The sequence below is a fragment of the Onychostoma macrolepis genome, chromosome 03 (genome assembly GCF_012432095.1).
Source record: "Onychostoma macrolepis isolate SWU-2019 chromosome 03, ASM1243209v1, whole genome shotgun sequence".
Taxonomy (NCBI): Eukaryota; Metazoa; Chordata; class Actinopteri; order Cypriniformes; family Cyprinidae; genus Onychostoma; species Onychostoma macrolepis.
The window spans coordinates 14,674,801-14,687,875 of record NC_081157.1 but is presented as its reverse complement, the minus strand read 5'-3'; positions in this window follow the sequence as shown (position 1 = coordinate 14,687,875).

Sequence of the window (13,075 nt, the reverse complement as noted above, 5' to 3'; positions counted from 1 at the left end):
ACAAAGATGACCTTTTCTATTTTTTTGTGTGTTATTCATATGCAAGTTAAATCCCTGGAGATAGATAGACCTAATGGCTAGACATACCATCCATTCCATTACGAGAGTGCTCTCTTTCTCTATGGAGACTTTTTTTGTATTGTTTTATATCAGACGATGTGTGAAAAGCAAGTAATAAAACATTTATTTTACCTGACTGAGGCGTTATTAGCGAGGCAAAGTCTTAAAAAAAACAAAAAAAACATTAAATTTATATTATGTTATTAGCCTATTGTAAATGTTTGTAATATCTATATTAGAATAATATAAAATCTAAATAAACAAAATTGATCGGCATTAATTTAATATCCCCAATTCAATGACAGATACAATCAAAAAAGACATTTAGGCTAACTCTGTCAGAGTGGTGTAGGCTATATCTTTATAATTAGCTATTTACAGTGCAACGTCTGCATATGAAGAGTTCATTTGCAAAAACAGATAACTGTTAACATTGTGCATTCCATAACTTAAAAAACAGCTAATTAAAACAACATTGTATCCTTATAATAATGGATACAGCACCATATGTGGGCATCCTGGCGATAACATATGAAATTTAAAAAAAAACCTTTTGAAGTCGCCAGTAAAGACAAAAACATTGTGGATGAATTTAGACATTACATTGTAATGTAATGTAGGTCATCGCGTATTGTAATGTAGGTCAAAAACCCTTGCTACATGTACTGTGTTATACTTCACTTAGACTAAGTTGCGTTGGATAAAAGCGTCTGCAAAAAATTAAATGTAAATAAAAATATGACTTTATTCGAGACCTATACAGCGCATGCGCGTAAAACATCCACTACGTAGTGGATATAGTCCAGTACGTCTTCGTGCTACAGGCTGCAGCGGGGACCTCTTGGTGCCTGCTTCCAGTTACTTACACCCACTCACCACTTGAACCTAAAATAATCATTCATAAAGTTCAAAAAGGTTGAAGCGAATTACAAGTGTGTTCATAGTGGGCTGTGTTTACATTAATCTCATGACATAAAAGCATAAAAGACGAGGTGCAAGTACAGTTAACCACTTACATGCCTCAACTCCTCTTCGTGAGCATTTGAGTGTGCGGTTAAAAACTAGCCTAGAGCGCCATCTGCTGTTAAAAAGTAAGCTCAGATTTTATGGTATATATATATATATATATTGGCCACCACTGTATAATATAAAATTTATAAATGCCTATTCAATGGACCTAATACTAGGCTGCTACACTTTTTAATTTAGGTAAAAGCTATGACCAATGCTGAACATCAGAAAGCTTTCAGAGAAAGACACAAAACAAAAAAAACTAAGCAAACTGATGAGGAGAAAGAAAGAGTGTGCACTCTTGCAAAAGAGAGACAGAGGAAAATGAGACTCCGTCTTAAATGTCAAACTTTAAATGTACAAGTGTCTCCTGTCCTGGCATACAAGAGTAAGCAGTCTCTTTGGAGGGCAGTCAAACAAGTCATTACTTCTCTTCCTCAAAGTCCAAACAAAAAAAAGGCAGTGATAAAAAAGGTTGTTGATGCAGTTGGATTCGTTGAGCACAGTGAAATGAAACAAGTAGACCTGTCAGTTACAACAGACCACGTTAAAGAAAAGGTCAAGCAGTTTTAGGCACCTGGGAGGAAAGATTCTGTTGTCATAAAAGATGGAGTTAAGAAGACTTACCAAAAGAAGGCACTTAACTATGTCTGTCGTTAGAGGCATATAGAGTCTTCCAGGAAGAAAACCCAGAGATTAAAATAGGAAAATCAAAATTTGCAGCGCTTCGTCCAGGGGAGGTCTTCACAAAGGCAGAAACTCCTCGTAATATTTGTCTCTGTAAATACCATGAGAATACACAAATGCTTCTTGAGAGTGTACATAAACACATCCCACGGCATGCCTTCGAAAGCATATCAGCATTTATCAGAGCTCTAGTCTGCAGTTCTGATTCTCCAGAGTGTGTTAAATGGGTGTGAAACATGTTGTGATGCAATTCTCCTTCAGAACTTCATTAGCAACATCCCTGATGAAGATAAGAACATCCAAACAATGTGGTATTCATGGGAATCTGAAGGGGGGTTTCAGGTGAAGAAAGTGAAGAGTGCAGTATTGGGGGATGTGCTCACATTGCTTCTGGCATCAGCAACTAAATTTCTTAAGCACTGCTTCATAAAAAGAAAACAAAGTGCAGTTTTCCAACAGAAGATAACAGACACAAGTGAGACTACAGCGGTGTTACAGATTGATTTTGCAGAAAATTACACTACTGCATATCAAGATGAAATCCAGGCAGCCCACTGGACCAGCAGACAAGTCACACTCTTCACTGCTGTTGGATGGAGCAAAGCAGAGGTGCAATCCTATGCTATTGTTAGTGATTGACTGGAGCATGAAAAGAAGGCTGTTGTAACATTTCTGTCCAAGGTGGTGGATGACCTCATGAAAAAAAATCCAAGCATGGAAAAGTTGCACATCTTCAGTGATGGAGCAGCATCGCAGTTTAAAAACAAATTCATTTGGTCATTCATGTCCACAATCTTCGGGGACATCTTTCCAGGCCTTAAGGTATGACTATTTATTCAAATGTTTTAATATCATTCTGGACTAGTGTGTTAGAAGGCTACATATGCTGTTCTTCAATTATACTCATTTGACTGTTTAATCCAGGTGGAATGGCACTTCTTTGCCACAAGTCATGGAAAGGGAGCTGTTGATGGAATAGGTGGCACAGTGAAAAGGAGCGTTAGTTCAGCTGTGCTAAGCCGCAAGGTTATTGTGAACAATGCACAGTCCTTCACAGAAACAGCTGCATATTACTACCCGAACATCAATATTAAACTTATGGAAAGGAACATCCAGACGTTCACACATGAACACCAGCTAGAGCGTCTGTGGACTGATGTAAGAGCTATCATAGGTAAGTATTGGATAGCATTTTGTGCTCACGAATGAATTTGTGTACATGATAAGGTTATTGAAGTGATATCTGTATTATTATGATCTCTCTGCACTCTTTCATAGGAACCCAGAGTGTGCACCACATTGAGCCCATCTCTTGGGGCTTCATCAAATATAGTCAGTATTCATCCTCATTTGACTTGGCTGTGGAACGAGAGTCTCGTGAAGCCTCTGAAGAAAGTCTGAATGGTTCCATTCGATGGCCGAAGTTGCAATCTCTTGAAACTCCGAGGTTGTTCTTGACTCTGTTGTGGTTGAGAGTCCTCTCTCCTAAGTAAGCACATGGCTGGGTGTAAAATGGGGTCTGCTGGCCCTGTGGGCTGCAGTGGAACTGCAGGCCGCAATCCAGAGATGAAGATGCAGAGACTGCCGTGAGCGGGGAGAGAGAAATGTCTGAGCAAGGGCATTTCCATGATGGCGAATTCCAGGGTTGAGTGAAGATGAACTCCAGTGGTATTAAGACTCTTTGTGGTCAAGAGCCATCTCCTCAGGCTAGGGAGATTGCACACGTCTCTATATGTTGGGGCCTGCTGGGCGCGCCCGCACCGGCTCAGGCGCTCCGTGAGTCCAAGCACACGGGCAGCAATCGGAAGATTTAGCAAATTTAACAAACTGATAGAGACCAAACATGGTATAAGTGAGGTGATATTAACTAGTGATCTAACATAAGCATGCATAAAGCAGTATACAATACACAAGAACAGTAATAATATACACAATGATCTGAAGGATATGTGATATACATACAGTATCTCACAGAAGTGAGTACACTCACATTTTTGTAAATATTGTATTATATCTTTTCATGTGACAGCACTGAAGAAATGACACTTTGCTACAATGTAAATTAGTGAGTGTACAGCTTGTATAACAGTGTAAATTTGCTGTCCCCTCAAAATAACTCAACACACAGCCATTAATGTCTAAACCGCTGGCCACAAAAGTGAGTACACCCCTAAGTGAAAATGTGTCAATATTTTGTGTGGCCACCATTATTTTCCAGCACTGCCTTAACTCTCTTGGGCACGGAGTTCACTAGAGCTTCACAGGTTGCCACTAGATTCCTCTTCCACTCCTCCATGACGACATCACGGAGCTGGTGGATGTTAGAGACCTTGCGCTCCTCCACCTTCTGTTTGAGGATGCTCCACAGATGCTCAATAGGGTTTAGGTCTGGAGGCATGCTTGGCCAGTCCATCACCGTTACCCTCAGCTTCTTTAGATAGGCAGTGGTCATCTTGGAGGTGTGTTTGGGGTCATTATCATGTTGGAATACTGCCCTGCGGCCCAGTCTCTTCTTCAGTATGTCACAGTACATGTTTGCATTCATGGTTCCCTCAATGAACTGTAGCTCCCCAGTGCCAGCAGCACTCATGCAGCCCCAAACCATGACACTCCCACCACCATGCTTGACTGTAGGCAAGACACACTTGCCTTTGTACTCCTCACCCAAACACAACCAAAACACAACCTCTGGATATGACGCTGAGCATGTGCACTCAACTTCTTTGGTCGACCATGGCGAGGCCTGTTCTGAGTGGAACCTGTCCTGTTAAACCGCTGTATGGTCTTGGCCACCATGCTGCAGCTCAGTTTCAGGGTCTTGGCAATCTTCTTATATCCTATGCCATCTTTATATAGAGCAAACAATATAGACCAGTATGAGAGAGTGAGAGCGATAACACCAAATTTAACACACCTGCTCCCCATTCACACCTGAGACCTTGTAACACTAACGAGTCACATGACACCGGGGAGAGAAAATGGCTAATTGGGCCCAATTTGGACATTTTCACTTAGGGGTATACTCACTTTTGTGGCCAGCGGTTTAGACATTAATGGCTGTGTGTTGAGTTATTTTGAGGGGACAGCAAATTTACACTGTTATACAAGCTGAACACTCACTACTTTACATTGTAGCAAAGTTGTCACATGAAAATATATATTAAAATATTTACAAAAATGTGAGGGGTGTACTCACTTCTGTGAGATACTGTGTGCATATATATATATATATAGTGCCCTCCAAAAGCATTGGAACAGTAAAGACAAAATTGCTCTGTTGGCTATGGAGTCAAGACATTTACAAATATGATTAAAAGATGAATATGAGTCAAAACTACAGAATGTCACATTTTATTATTTGCCATTTCAACACATACATGTTTTACCAGCTAAGAAGTTCAGCACTTTTAGAGTTTCATCCCTCTATCTGATGTGAGCATAAGTATTGGAACAGTTGCCTCACAGGTCTTTCTAAGTGATCAGCTGTGTCCTGTTGCATTAATTCTTCAGATATTAAATGCAGGGAATGTGTCGTATCAGTTATATCCATTACTTCTGTATTCTGAATCTTGCATTCGATGATGACACACACAAACCAGGAGGAAGATGAGGGAGATGACTTTGAAAGAAAAGCAAGCAATTTGGATGCTAAAAGAAAAGAGGAAGTCAATTAGAGCCATAGCAAAAACAAAGGGCATGGAGAAATCAAGAGTTTGGAAACCACCAGCAACCAACAACTACCTGATCGGCTGAGAAAACAACAGTAGCTGATGACAGACAAATCATAAAAGCTGTGAAAATGAACCCTAAAAGACGTGTCTGTAAAATCACCAACAACTTCCAGAAAGCTGGGATGATGCTCTTGACAATCTACTGTCCTCAGGAGACTTTGACACAGAATTACAGATGCTACACAGCAAGATGCAAACCTCTGACCAGCACCAAAAATAGAAAGGCAAGATTAGAGTTTGCAAAAAAGCACAAAGGTGAGCCAGAAGAGTTTTGGAACTGTGTTTATGGACCGATGAGACAAAGATGAACCTTTATCTAAGTGATGGGAAAGCAAAAATGTGGAGAAAAAAAGGGAACTGCAAATGATCCCAAGCCTCATCTGTAAAGCATGATGGAGGTGGTGTCATGGCATGGGCATGCATGGCTGCCTCTGGAACAGACCCTCTCAACTTTACTGATGACTTAATGTATGATGACAGTAGCAGAATGAATTTGGAAGGGTACAAAACCATCTTGCCTCCCAATATTCAAGAAAATGCCACCAGATTCATTGAGAAGTGCTTCATATTGCATCAGTACAATGACCCAAAACACCCTGCCAGTTCAGTCAAGGAGTTTATAAGGGCAAAGAAATGGAAAGTCTTAGATTGCCCAAGTCAATCTCCAGATTTAAATCCGATTGAACATGAATTTCACCAGCTGAAGAGGAGAGTAAAGGCAGAAAATCCCAAAACAAGCAACAATTGGCTGCATTAAAGGCTGGGAAAAGTCTTTCAAACGATGAGATCAAGAGTCTGGTGATGTCTATGGGTCACTGACTCACTGCTGTGATTGTGCGCAAGGGATCTGCAACTAAATAATAGCTTTTAATCTTTTATATCTGCCTTATGTTTAACTGTCCCAATACTTATGCTCACATCAATGAGTGGGATGAACTCTAAAAGTGTTGTTCTTTTTATTTGGTAAAACATGTACAGATGCATCTCAATAAATTAGAATGTCGTGAAAAAGTTCATTTTTTCTTGTAGGTTATTTCAAAAAGTGAAACTTTCATATATTTTAGATTCATTGCATGTAAAGTAAAACATTTCAAGTTTTTTTTTTGTTTTAATTTTGATGATTAGAGCTTACAGCTCATGAAAGTCAAAAATCAGTATCTGAAAATATTAGAATATTTACATTTGAGTTTCAATAAATGACCATCCCTACAGTATAAATTCCGGGTATCTCTTGTTCTTTGAAACCACAATAATGGAGAAGACTGCTGACTTGGCAATGATCCAGAAGACGAACATTGACGCCCTCCACAAAGAGGGTAAGACACAGAGGGTCAATACTGAAAGGTGTGGCTGTTTACAGAGTGCTGTATCAAAGCATATTAAATGCAAAGTTGACTGGAAGGAATAATTTGGATAGGAAAAGGTGCACAAGCAACAGGGATGACTGCAAGCTTGAGAATACTGTCAAACAAAGCTGATTCAAACACTTGTGAGAGCTTCACAAGGAGTGAACTGAACCTGGAGTCAGTGCATCAAGAGTCAGCACGCTCAGACGTCTTCAGGAAAAGGGCTACCAAGCCACTTCTGAAGCAGAGACAATGTCAGAAGCATCTTACCTGGGCTGTGGAGAAAAAGAACTGGACTGTTGCTCAGTGGTCCAAAGTCCTCTTTTCAGATTAAATTAAATTTTGCATTTCATTTGGAAATCAAGGTCCCAGAGTCTGGAGGAAGAGTGGAGAGGCACAGAATCCATGTTGCTTGAAGTCCAGTGTGAAGTTTCCACAGTCTGTGATGATTTGGGCTGCCATGTCATCTGCTGGTGTTGGTCCACTGTGTTTTTTGAAGTCCACAGTCAACGCAGCCATCGACCAGGAGATTTTAGAGCACTTCATGCTTCCTTCTGTTGACAAGCTTTATGGAGATGCTGATTTCATTTTCCAGCAGGACTTGGCACCTGCCCACACTGCCAAAGGTACCAAAAGTTGGTTCAATGACCATGGTGTTGGTGTGCTTGACTGGCCAGCAAACTCGCCTGACCTGAACCCCATAAAGAATCTATGGGGTATTGTCAAGAGGAAAATGAGAGACACTAGACCCAACAATGCAGATGAGCTGAAGGCCACTATCAGAGCAACCTGGGCTCTCATAACACCTGAGCAGTGCCACAGACTGATCGACTCCATGCCACGCCGCATTGCTGCAGTAATTCAGGCAAAAGGAGCCCCAACTACGTATTGAGTGCTGTACAGGCTCATACTTTTCATTTTCATACTTTTCAGTTGGCCAAGATTTCTAAAAATCCTTTCTTTGTATTGGTCTTAAGTAATATTCTAATATTTTGAGATACTGATTTTTGACTTTCATGAGCTGAAAGCTCTAATCATCAAAATTAAAAGAAAAATTTTTATCCGATACTTTTTTACTCTTACTCAAGTAACTATTCAGACTATTACTTTTACTTTTACTTGAGTAAATATTTCTTCAAGTACTTTTACTTTTACTTGAGTACAGTTTTTGGGTACTCTACCCACCTCTGCCTGTTGTCCTCATCTTGATGTGCCTAAATTTTGCTAACCTGGTGGAAATGGTTGGGAGCTGCATTGCTCCTTGCTGACTGCTACTTGATTCTCCCTCTCTATCCCTCTCTCACTGCTGTCACTCTCAGCGGCAGCCATAGGCTTCTTTTTATTCAGAAACCATAAAATGTCCTTCGCATTATCCTTCCTCTTCATGATTTCTACCTCTGCCAAACATTGTGGTTAACAAAAATTGCTGATTTTAAACACTTCAGTATTACACTTCAGAAAAACTTAAGTAATACAATGTTTTCTGTACACTTTGTTTGCATTACATTTATTTACAACAATTAATGTCTGGCTGTTTGGTATGACCGAATCCTATAGGGATTTAGCTGCTAAACAAATCAAAAGCTTAGGTAAAAATCCGTCAACTTTCCCGTGTATTTTACACTGGCTATCGGGCACTCATCGAGTCCTGAGCTGATTAGCTTTCTAACGTTAGACAAAGAGAACTTAAGTGACATCAACCATAATATGCTTTTTTACTTTAAAGTTTTGAATAGGTACTTACCGTTAAGGGGACGAAGACCATGACTGAAAACATAAGCACTAGCAGCTGTAGACAGAAACCGTTAAGCAGGTTGATTTTCAAATGATGAACCGACACACCGATGCCGCCAATAGAGAGCTTTGATGTAAATCAGCGATGACTGCCGGGACAGGGGCACTTCAGGCGCCAATCAGATTTCAACCGGGGCCGGTGCCCCTCTGGCCCCACCCCTAGATCCGCCACTGCCAATAATAATACATAAAATTGGGCAGGGAAAGCCCTCCACTTAGTCGATTTTTTTTAAGCATAATTTTAGAAACTCTAGGAGTTTTACCTGACCTTATAAAAGAGGAGATTAATTTATCTATATTCTTGAAGAAAGATTTGGGTAGAAACAAAGGAATAGCTTGAAAGAGGGGAGAATATTCATTTTTACAGCGTTTATTCTACCTAGTGGAGATAATGGAAGAGCCGTCCATCTTAAAAAAGCTGACTTCATATATGAAACTAACGGTGCAAAATTTGCTTCTTTTAAGGCAGAATAAGAAAGCGTAACATTTACACCAAGATACTTGAATTTAGAACTCTCCAAGTGGAAAGGTAAGTCATTCTGTTTTAATTTTTGGCCAGACTGATTTATGGGTAAACATTCACTCTTAGCCTCCTCAATGTTGATATTAAGATTTTAGCCAAGATTTTGGCCTTTCGTTTAGAGGCGGTACTTCCTAGTATTATCTCAGAGGAACAAACTGGATTCATTAAAGGACGGTATTCATTCTCTAATTCATTCTTCGTACTCTTTTTAATATTTTATATTCAAGACAAAATAGTGTTTCCTCTGAGATGATAATTTCGTTAGATGCCGAAAAGGCATTTGGTCAAAAGTGTTTAGCACCTGCACACAGTGCCAAAACCACTTCCAAGTGGTTTGCTGACCATGATATTACTGTGCTCGATTGGCCAGCCAACATGCCTGACCTGAACCCCACATGGAATCTATGGGATATTTTCAAGAGAATAATGAGAAACAGTCGATCCAACAATCCAGACGAGCTGAAGGCTGAATAATGCCTCAGCAGTGCCACAGGCTGATCGCTTCCATGCCACACCTCAATGATGCTGATGTCATTTGTGCTAAAGGAGCCCCGACCAAGTATTGAGTGCATAAATGAACATACTTTGAAGAACTTGAACTTTTATGTTTTGCCAATCCTTTTTTTGATTGATCTTAGGAAATATTCTAATATTTTGAGATACTGGATTTTTGACTTTCATGAGCTGTAAGCTATAATCATCAAAATTAAAACAAAAAAACTTTTGAAATATTTTACTTTACATATAATGAATCTAGAATATTTGAAAGTTTCACTTTTTGAAATGTTACAAAAAAAATATTTTTTGAGATGCACCTGTATAATCATGTTTTATACAATAATTTCTGAGTGAACTTTGAGGGAAGGAAGAGGGAGAGAGAAATTTGTAGGACAGTCCCATATCTTCACTCTGTGGGCTGTGAAAACAGATGTCTCTGTGTGTTTATATTGTCCATATCTCAGCAGATCAAAGTATCTGAGGTTCTTTCAACCTTACACTGTTAATCATGACATGATTTTCCTCATTTTTTAAAAAATGGAGCATTTCTTAAAATTGTGACATCATTTGTGCTCTTTCTGCAGCATGATGGGAAAACAAGAAAATAGATAAGAAAATCTCAATCCATTGTCTCAGTTTTTAAACAAATTAAAAGTAAAAAAAAAATAACTCTGTAACTATAAATATAACTTTGATAATTTACAAGAAATATAACTATCAGTAACTTTAAATCAGATTTTGCTTAAGTCATTACCTGATACATTTTTGTGTCTAGAGTTTATAGCTGAAAAAAAAAAAATAATAATAATCACAAACTATATTGAGAAATGTTCAATCTTTTGGTAATGTGGTTGCAAAAAAATTGTGAACCAGATATAGAATATACCAGTGGCGAGTGGTGACTTTTTTAACCGGGTATGCTGAGTGCTAAGATTAAGAACCGGATTCCCCCGGTCTATACCTCTCTGCATCAACTGAATAATTTTTATTTGTATTTTTTTTTATTCCCAGTTAAAACTCCCACCCGGGTGACAATAATAGACCATGCAAAATACCCCCCAAAAATAAAATAGAATAACAAATAAATAAATAATAATAATATCTTTAAAAAATTGCCTAGTACCAAACAACAATAAAATCACAGAAGGACTGTAAGCAACACAAGTATACTGAAAACAAAGGTATTGTTTCCTATTTTTTTCCTGATGTTTGTTATTATTTCGAATTTTATATACATTTTTATAAACTTTTTTTATTCATTTACTACTTAGGCATGTTGACAATATGTTGTCTTCAACATTGTCTATGGCCAGATATGTTTTTAGTGGACTTTCAAAATTTGCTTTGCTTGAGAAATCATGAAAATATACAGTTATTATGTTTGTTTGTTTTTCATATGATTTCGTCGGGTTAGTTTTCTATCAAACGCAATGTAATTTTCGGCAATCGAGATCTGGCAGCAACAGCGCGTTTTTCTGCTTGGGCGAGCGCTTCGCAGACAGCTTACCTCGCGCATGAAATCAGCCGCATACCTATGGAATTAGATTTGTGCCAAATAAAATGCATGTAATTTTTCAAGAAACTTATGAAAATATCAAGTGAAACTGAATAAAATGTCTTTGAAACTAAAAAATAAATAAATTACAGGCAAAATCTTTGACCTCGTTTTTAATACACTGCAGGTTTTGCAACTGTTTTCTCATCTTTCATTCCTTGATCTGTACTTACAAATGCACTTCCAGAGTTTTCATTTACGCTTCTAAAGTTTTCGTTTACGATTCTGAAGATTTCATTTACGCTTCTGAAGTTTTCGTTCGCCATTCTGACACAAAGCTCTCGTGGGGGCGGGGTTAACAGCGGTGTGTTCTCATTGGCTACTGAGTTTTTGATTGACAGCTTCTTGACCTGGAAGTGAAGGCGTCAGTATCGTTGCGCCTGTGTGGATGTGAGCGTCTGTTAGCGGCTTCCTATTTCATTTTAATGATATAAAGTTATGAGTTTTGTTTTTGAATTCAATCTGTATTCATCTGTTGCTACTACTCTGTCAACATAAGCTTTTAGGAGCATGAGAAAACGCGAGAGAAAAAGGTCATATTGAGGTTTAATTATTAAAGTACTGTAATACTGGAAATATCGTATAATGTCCAGTGTTCTCTTATTATATGTGTTTATTGCTCTTGATTCTTTTGCATTATAGGGTCTAATTAGGTTGAGCTGTTACATTTGAAATACAATACTATACTGTGATATTCAGACGTCAAGAAAGTCTCACTCCAACCAGGCAATCAAACTCATTTTATTACATATCCCACACAATGTTCTTGCTGCCAATTGTTTTTATCATGCTGATCATTTTGTTTAGTTATTTTATTTAGTTAACATCATCTAACATTTAAAATTGAAATACATTTTAACAATCATCAACTCTTTCAAGTGTGACTTTTATAAACCAGTTGAATGAATGTAAATGAAAATATGAATTAATTCAAATAAATTGACATTCTTTATTGTCACTATAGCATATACACAAGTATCAAAGTGAAAGTCTTGGATGCAATTATGTTGTGACAGGAAAGACCAGAATCCACAAAACACTAACTGCATATATACATAATGCACAGTACTATTATAATTTACATTACCACACAAAATGCACAAGAACATAACATACAGAATGTTTAAAATTCATATGATTTAAACACTGCAATGATCCTTTCAACAGTTCCTGTTACAGTATAAGTTACAAAACAGTGAATGAGTATGTAATGTACTGGAGTGCAATATCAGTCTTTACAGGGATAGTCCACGCCAAAAAAAGAAAATTCTTTCATTTACTCACCTTCATGCTATTCCAGATGTATATAACTTTCTTTCTTGACACAAAGATTTTTAAGAAAATAATCAATTTCTGAGAATCCACATAACACAAGTGAACTGTAACCCATGCACATTTGACAGTTGAGTGGAAGCGATTATTAATAGTCAAAAGTTTATATTATTAGTGTTTTTCTTATCTGTTGTTTCACTTCAAAAGATACTGATTTAAAAACTAAGGTCAGATGGATTACGGTCATGGTCGCTGTGTGTGGTTTTTAAAGCATCTTTAGGACTCACAGAGATTAATTATTTGCCTAAAAATCTTAACTTGTGTTTACCTGTCCAGTAGAAAGAAAGTACAGTAATATGCATTTGAGACAGCATGAGGGTGAGTAAAATTCAAAACATATATTTTTTTATTTTTGAACTATCCCCTTAACAATCATATGCTGTTGGTATGCCAATTCAAGATCAGCATAGACTAATAAGAATAAAGTGCAACCTCTTGTGTACTTGTGAACAGTGTTTGTTTTATCTAGATCTCCAAAGAAGTAAAAATATTTGCATAATATCAGGTGCCTGAAGATCAAGATCCCAGTCATTCAAAG